We start from the raw sequence: 8,600 nt of genomic DNA, 5'->3' as shown, positions 1-8,600 counted from the left end.
TGATCACTCTTGTTACAGAGTGAATGGTAACACCCATTGTTTCATGTTCTCTATGTATATAAATCTCCCCACTGTATTTTCCACTGAATGCATCCAATGAAGTGAGCTGTAGCTCACGAAAGCTTATGCTCAAATAAATTTGTTAGTCTCTAAGGTCCCCCAAGTACTCCTTTTCTTTTTACGAATACAGACTAACACAGCTGCTACTCTGAAACCTGTCATATTACATTCCGTATACTTTTTGTTACTATCCTGTGCCTTGTACCTGCTAGTTTGAACAAAACTTCCTCATCCCTTATCTAGTCATCTCCTCCTTATCTTAAAAGGGGTCTGTGTGTCCCTGTACCATCTCCTAGGAATGTGTTTACGCAGTTACTTGAGAACTCTGGCTGTTCCTGTATCATCCTCTCAGCTCAGGAATGTGCTTGCTTATAGAATCATAGAATATCAGGGTTGGAAGGGACCTCAGGAAGTCATCTAGTCCAACCCCTGCTCAAAGCAGGGCCAATCCCCAATTTTTGCCCAGATCCCTAAATGGCCCCCTCAAGGATTGAACTCACAACCCTGGGTTTAGCAGGCCAATGCTCAAACCACTGAGCTATCCCTCCCCTGATAGATTGCTACTTTGCCAAAGCCAGGCCTACTTTGGTTCACAGACTTTTGATCATAGTGGGATTTATGCTTAGGGCTCCAGCAAGACCTCAGTAATGACAAACAAGAATGACATGGAGAATTACACCTATTTTTCGTAAACCTCAGAAGTGGCTTGTCTGTCTGGCCTCCAGCTTTGCCCCCAAAGTACTCTGGGGCTGCAAGCAACACGTGAAAACGTTTAAGCACAAATGACATCGGTGAAGAATTAAGAGGAGGACCCAAAAATAGCTTGTAATGGGAAACTAGTTACAACCTTAATGATCAAGTGACTGATCCTGTTAGTGAGAAAGTGTAATTTACTTATGCCTGTAGCCGTCTATAGTCATCACTGCAAAACAATTAGATCAATTAGTGGAGCATAATTGTCCCTGAGGCATGGACAGTCTGTTAGCTCTGGGACAAGTGATTCAACTCCAAGTATGATTTGGCCTTCCTGCTTTCCCTCCTGCATGCCCAAGCAATATCTTTATACTCTTCCCTGGTCATTTGTCTTAGTCCCTTACATGCTGCCAATATTTTATCAAATCGCCTCCATTACCTTCTGATAAGACCCCCGGCTTGGGTCTGTATGTGCTTACACAAAGTAGGAGGTGAAGGAGTGGGGAATCTCTAATTTCTTTTGTTTGCCCATTTTAACATATTCCTCTTCTAACTATAGGAAGGAAGGCAGCACTATTTGGGAAACCTATCTATGAAGGGCCACGGCTGGAGAAACAGAGTCCAGCACAATGTTCTGAGAGGGTGAACAGAGGGAATTGAAGACCTTGTGAGAAGGGAGGGGCTGCTAAGGGTTTTGTTTTTAATGGTATTAACTGTGATATTTGTTGCACAATCTGATGCACTGAACAGGCAAACAAACATTTTAATAACCCTCAAGGCATCCTTCTGTCTGACGAGGATTATTTAGCAGAGTGGATGGCTCCTTATGCCAGGAGAACCGCACAACTTTTCCTTCCTAGTGGTGGAATTCTAAAGAGAGAGTCAATAGCTGAAATCATGAAATTTACTATGTTTAAAATCCTATGACTCTGAAATTGACCAAAATGGGCTGTGAATTTGGTAGGGTCCTAGAAATAAGGAAACCAGTTGCATAAAAGATTGAGAGCATAAGCCTAAAATAGGGGGCAGGAGTATATTAAATGCCATGTAGTGTCCAGGTTATTCGTCCTACTATATCTTCAAATAATGGTGCAAGGATATGGAATCTCTTTCACTGGAGGTTTTCAAAAGAAGGCTGAATAGTCATCTGTCTTGGATGGTTTAGACACAACAAATCCTGTATCTTGGCAAGGCGTTAGACTAGATGACCCTTGCGGTCCCTTCTAACCCTATGGGGGGAAGCGAGCTTGCTCCCAGCAGGAAAGGCAAAGCAGCCCCCTGTGGCTTGGAAGGAGCTCTTCCAGCAGCCAGCTGCTTCCGCTCCCTCCCATCTGCATCTCCCCTTGGTGCAGGAACACGCTGCCAGGTATCCAGTTAACACTGGTGACCAGATACTAAAAATCCAGTTATCATGGGAACCTGTACCAGCTGTGGGTGTAGTTTGAGCAGGCATTATGTGTGTCCCCCAGCTTCCCCCCCGCCCTCGATTTCTCTGGAGCTCTGCTTAGCTGTCAGGGAGGGAAGAGGCTCCCTCTGTCCCTCTCCTGGGCTGAGGCTGGCAGACAGCTCCATGACACTGCCTCCTGGGTCCTAGTGCCTGTCACCATCATATTCTATGTGTGCTGGGTCCTGTTTCTGGACAACTGGTGAATGCCTGTAGGGGGGCAGAGCAAGGGGGTGGCAGGGAGAATAGGCAGTACCAGAGTGGTAGGGGGGAAGCTTGAACAGAATCTGCACACACTCTATCCAGCTCCAGCCAGAACTATGGCCCCTCCCATGTATAAGGAATGAATTCCCACACATGTGTAGGAAAAACAAAACATCGCATTCTGGATACCAGTACTTTAACTTTTACAGTACCTTCCATCGAGGGGCTTCAGGTTTATTATGCACTGTGTTCAATACTGTATTGAACTGTACTAAAAATCAAAGAAATCCAATTTTTTTCTTTGATGTATTTTTCTGTACTAGGATGCAAAGGCAACCAAGTTCTTTCCTTATGCTCAGCCTAGTTCCACAGGCCAACACATCTTTGTAATTGTAAGGGGTTGGCAAAGCACTGGAGGAAGCCCAACACACAATGTTGTAGATTTCTCCCTCCCCTCTCCCTCAAGGATTTTAAATCCACTTCTTAGCAGGCTGTGATAGAAAGACTGGCTGAATAGGCTAAAGGCAGGTTCTGTCCATTTGCTGGTTCTCTAGCAGTTCAATCCATCATAAAAGTGCCTCACATTTGATTTCTTTTGTGTTTCATTCCAAAAACTTGAAACTAAATACATCTGAAGTTAGTCCTCATTTTTCTGCCCCAACTCAAACTAACTTCTTTCCCGAGTGGAAAATGTTGGGTGAGCATGGAACGTGTGTGATTCGAGAAGGAAATGAGAACCCAGGCCAATTCCTGCCGACAGTTACACCTGTGTAGCCTTACTGACTTCAGAGAGAATAGATTTTTGCACAAGAATAGATTTTGGTCTCTTCTGCTTTTTCACACCTGATATAAGCAAAATCTCATTCACTTTCCTCCCCTAAACTCTGAGCACTTAAGGGAAAAAATAAGCAAGGTCTGTTTGATTTATACATGCAAACAAAACAGGAAGCTCTCCCTTCATTCTACACCAGCCTTAAACAAACACCAGACTTGGTGTAACAAGAGTGTCACTATAGCAGCTCTGGTTGGACTGTTCTTCTGAAAGACTCTTAATGGTTCTTTTAAGATGCTGATTTTCAGTTAAGTCTTTTTGTTCAGGGGGGCAGAGAACACAACAGGGAATAGCTCTGTTTTGTCAACTCCTAGTCATTCAAAAACTGAAAGGTTTTAGATTCAGTTTGTTTAATGTTTGTGCAGTGATTTTGAAGAGCTAACATAGTACAGAAGTGCTAAATATTATGACTGGGCAACCATCCCATCTAAAGATCTGTGTCCCTTCTAGCTGTTACCTTTTTCTTACAGAAGGCTTAAAACAAACAAATGCAAACTGTAGGGGGCTGGTGCACACAGAACTCATGCTTAAAAAACCTCATGTCAGAGCTGCTGATCACACATTCTAGAATAGATAACACTTAGTCCTGCCATGAGTGCAGGGGACCGGACTAGATAACCTCTCGAGATCCCTTCCAGTCCTATGATTCTATTCTATTATTCTAATTGTGGAAGAGCTTGCTGACAGAATGGCCTGATGTGGTGAATCACTGGAGATTAACTACACAAACTGGGTATCATCCCACAAGTAATATTTGGGTTCAATGTGAAAACAGTAATTCATTGTCCTCAGCCAGTGCAACTTTGGGAGGCAGCTTTCAGAGTAAGACAGCCTAAAATACAATGCCACCCAATGTAATTTTCCTACTACTACTTCCTCTACTTCAGTGGATTGTACACCTGAGGGGGGTGTTTTGGGGGTGTTTTTGGGGTTTTTTTTGCATAAAAAAGCTGGCTGCCTCCTAGACTGCAGTCAGAGTGAGATAGGGTATGTGGTGTAGAGGCCATAGCTTGGGGGAAACAGGGCTTGGCTTTGCACTGTGCCGTGTGGAGAGCTGAGGGTAGAAGCACAAGGTTGGAAGAGGTGAGCAGGATGGGGAATGTTGCAGTGTTCACCCTCATGCAGATGAGCACTCTACTACCTAGGAGGAGGGAGGCCTAAGAGAAGGACAGTGTAGCATCCCTTGTGCTACCTCTGACTCAGAAGTATCTGCTTAAAGAATTGAGTGTCGTGAGAGTGGAATAAACTTGTTAATTTTACATAAATAAATAATATGTAAATACGTATGTAGAGAAATGTTTGAACAGCGAACAGCACAGCAGCTAACAGAAGGAGTTTGCCTGGGATCTGCCTGAGAGGAGGTACGCTAAGGGCTGCATTAAGGAGGCTGTGTTGGTGAGTATCTGAGTGTTTGTATCTGAGTGTTTGTTGTGAGGACAGTTTGACAGTGTGCTTGATTGGTTGTTTGAAAAGGGCGGGAACTGGGAGTGATTTGTTCCAGGTGAGCCTTAAGTGGGCCTGACTGTATAAAAAGCTAGTCAGCTGCGAACCAGCTGAGCAGTGAACAGAAGGAGTTCGTCTGGGGAGAGCCCACTGAGGCTTACATCTTGCCGGATTCTCTGAGTAATTACTACAACTCCTGAGGAAGCTCGTAGAAGGAAGGTAATATGGATGGGAGGTGTTCAGCTGTTGTGACCTGCACTGGATGTGCTATGTTTGTCTTTCTTCCACTGGACAGAAGTGTTGCCGGCACCCAGTGCCGAGAGGCAAAACAACAGCAGGGGTTTGTTACCTGGTATGTTTTACTTAATAATCACAACGGGGTGGAGAAGCAGAAAAGTTTATTTGCAGCTGCAAACAAGGTACAGGGAGAATAGAATTTTAAATTTTGCACACCAGAGCAGGTCATTACACATACTTTTATATTTCTTAATGCTACTGCACTACACATTAGCCAATTAAAACTTTACACAAATACTTTGCCTTTTTTATATGGGTTACAACAATGTTTATTTTTTGCAACCTTTAACAAGCATTTTTAGCAACTTAAACAACCAGCACATTTTGTCTGGCCTTGTAACTATTTTTTATTATTTTTAACTTGGCGTCAGCAAACCTTACACTATAAGGCATTATTTGCGGCTGCAACATTGTTTTAAGAGCAAAAGAGCTTATTCAAACCAGCCAGGCCTGAATTTTATTAAGGGGGGGTTAAGAAGAAGCCTTTAGGCCTTCAGCAGGGAGACCTTTTTGACCCTTATGGCCTTCCATCCCCTTGACTTAACTAGTGGCCATGCCCTGGGGTCTTTAACAATTTTTTTTTTGAGAATACTTATTTTTATTGCTTGAGTTTTTGTTATTTTTATTTACTTATTAGAGGGCTATGCATAAAATTAAAATTTTTAAAACTATGCAAAATAAGCATTTTTACACAGGACCACATACAACACAGTAAACATAACATGATTAATACAGGGGGAAAAAAACTTAGCCACGGGGAAAGGCCCCAACCAGAAAATAGAGAGCCTAGCCAATCCTTTTTAGTTTGCTGATGAATGCCTTTACCAGCTGCTTTAGGTGTTGTAAATTAGCTTTTACAGATGGCCCTGCATTTGTTATATTAAAGCAACACATGCCGGCAAACTTGTGGCATAGGTGACCATGGCGTAGAAGCAAATAGTCCACAGCCAGCCTGTTTTGTAGCATACCCTGACATACTTCCTCCAACTCATGTGAGAGTTGGGCCAGGACGGTTGAGGTTAAGTTAATGGCCTTTGCCACCGTGCAGGCAAGGTGCTCTACTGCGTGATAATTATGCACTACAAGCCCAGGGATACCAACTAAAGAAAAGGCCAGAGCTGCTGCCTTACTCTCTGAAAATAAGGTTACCTTTGACCTACAGGTGGAATTAAGGGGAATAGCATCCCTTTTATGACGGGCAAATAACTGCGGAGGGTATGGAAAAATCAATGGAGCCACGCGACCAAGAGAGCAGGGACCCCCAGAACTATTGGCCGGGACATAGGAATACGCATGTTTGCCACATATAAGGAACCACCCTGCTGGCAATTTTATGTGACTGTAGGCAAAGGAGATTTTTACACTGTTATTACATTAAGTTTTTTATTGGTGAGGTTTTTTTTAACGTGAGTAGCATTTACAAACCTTATACAAGAGGGGGCAAGGGTTGTATTGGCTAGGTAATAAGAAACCATGGAGGCATTTAACTTATACTGGGAAGATTTAAGGGTATATAAATCAGTATAAGTAAATGTTTTTATTTATGGTTTTTAACAGGGAATAATGCTGAACCAGGGTTGGAGCTGCACATACACCAATAAAACAAGTTTTTATGATTGCACCCACTGAAAATGTATGTGGCAAACAAAATGACGTTGCGTTTACTGCACTCTGGGCCAGTGCCAGCCAGGTATTTACGGGTACAATGCCTGAAACAGCAGTACCAGTTGGGCACATGGCCAAGAGGGGGAATAAAATATACCCTTCCATCTATTTTTCTGCCTTCCCAGCGGGCTGCCGTTTAAATAGTAATTTTAGTTCAAGATTCTCAGTGGAGGAGGCTGAATGCACGGTTCACCTTTTAGCTGGGGGGGGAGGGGTTGACACCGCCTTTAGCTGGATATAATGAATTTAATTTTTGTGTTCCTTGACCTTTGCTGCCGTGTGGGAGACCAGCAGGATGGTATAGGGTCCCTTCCACTTTTCCTGGAGGGGCTTGTCTTTCCAGGTACGTACGAGCACTGAATCACCAGGTTGCAGGGAATGGATGGGCGAATCCAAGGGTAGAGGCTGGGAATTCTTAGTATACCTGTGAAGAGACAAAAGAACAGCAGACAGGGAACACATATACTGAGACAAAAATCCATTTCCCAATTTTCACTCTCCCCCTGGCACAACCGGTGTACCATTCATAGGCCACGCCCTTTCAAATATAATTTTAAAGGGACTGAGCCCTAATTTACCCTTTGGGAGAGCACGGATGTGGAGCAGAACTAGGGGCAGGGCATTAGGCCACCATGGGGAGACCTCCTGGCATACTTTTGAGAGATGTCGCTTAAGAGTCTGATTGGTCCGCTTCACTACCCCACTGGCTTGCGGTCTTCAGGGTGTATGGAGTTTCCAGGGAATCTGTAAGGCGCGTCTGAGATGCTTTGGACGCTTTTTGACGTGAAGTGTGTTTCATTGTCAGATTTCATTTACTGGGGAAGTCCAAAGCGAGGAATAATTTTTTTAACAAACTTGAGAGCCACTGTCCTGGCAGTGCAATTGCGACATGGAAAGGCTTTTGGCCATCTGCTGAATTTATCTACTATGACAAGGAGATACTTGAACCCTTGGGTCCAGGGAAACTTAGTAAAGTCTATTTGCCACACCTGTCCGGGGCCTGGAATGGGTTCCAGGGCTGCTGGTGGTACTGGGTGTCCTGGTCAGGGGTTATTTTTTTTGACAGACTAAGCAGTCTGCTTGTACCTGGGCAGCCAGGGGTCGGAGTCTGGAGGTTATGAAGTACTTTTCCATTAGTTGGACAAGTGCCTCCCTGCCAGCATGAGTGGTTTGATGTAATTTTTGTAATACTGGCAGAATTAGGCCCTTTGGTAAGAGGACTTTCCCTTTCAGGGAATGAAGCCATCCCTCCTTTTCCTGGAGACCAAGTTTGTCAGCTAGCTGTTTTTCCTCCCCAGAATACTGAGGGGTTGGGAACTCCCCCACTGATGGGATAAGGGCATGCATATAGGTGTTCTCAGTCTGAGGGGACATTAGGGTGGCAGCATGCTTTGCCTTTTTATTTGCCCTGGCATTACCCCGGTCACATTTTGATTTTCCCTTTGATGGGCCTTACAGTGTACCACTGCCACTTTTAAAGGGAGTTGTACTGCCTTTAGAAGCCAGAGAATTTGGGGCCCGTACTTGACTGGAGAGCCTTGGGCTGTCAGCATTTCCCTCTGCTTTTACAGGCCAGCATGAGTATGCAGCACACCAAAAGCATATTTGGAATTAGTGAAAATATTGACCCGTTTTTTTTTTTTTAGATAGTTTGAGTGCATGGGTCAGGGCCACTAGCTCAGCCAACTGGGCAGAGGTCCCGGCGGGCAAACTTTTAGCTTTCACAGTGTCATTGAGGGTTACAATAGCATAACCCGCCCTTTTCTGCCCATTTATTACCATGCTGCTACCATTAGTGTACCACTTATAATCTGCATTTGGGAGGGGCACATCCTTCAAGTCCGGGCGGCTAGAATATTGGGCATTTATGATCTTCAAATAGTTATGTTTCTGTTTTTCAGTTTCTGGTAAGAGGGTGGCAAGGTTAAGGGATGGACAAGGATGCAGTGTGACCTCAGGGTT

The sequence above is a fragment of the Natator depressus genome, chromosome 7 (assembly GCF_965152275.1).
Source record: "Natator depressus isolate rNatDep1 chromosome 7, rNatDep2.hap1, whole genome shotgun sequence".
Taxonomy (NCBI): Eukaryota; Metazoa; Chordata; order Testudines; family Cheloniidae; genus Natator; species Natator depressus.
The sequence above is the reverse complement of the archived record's forward strand: the minus strand, read 5'-3'. Positions refer to the sequence as shown.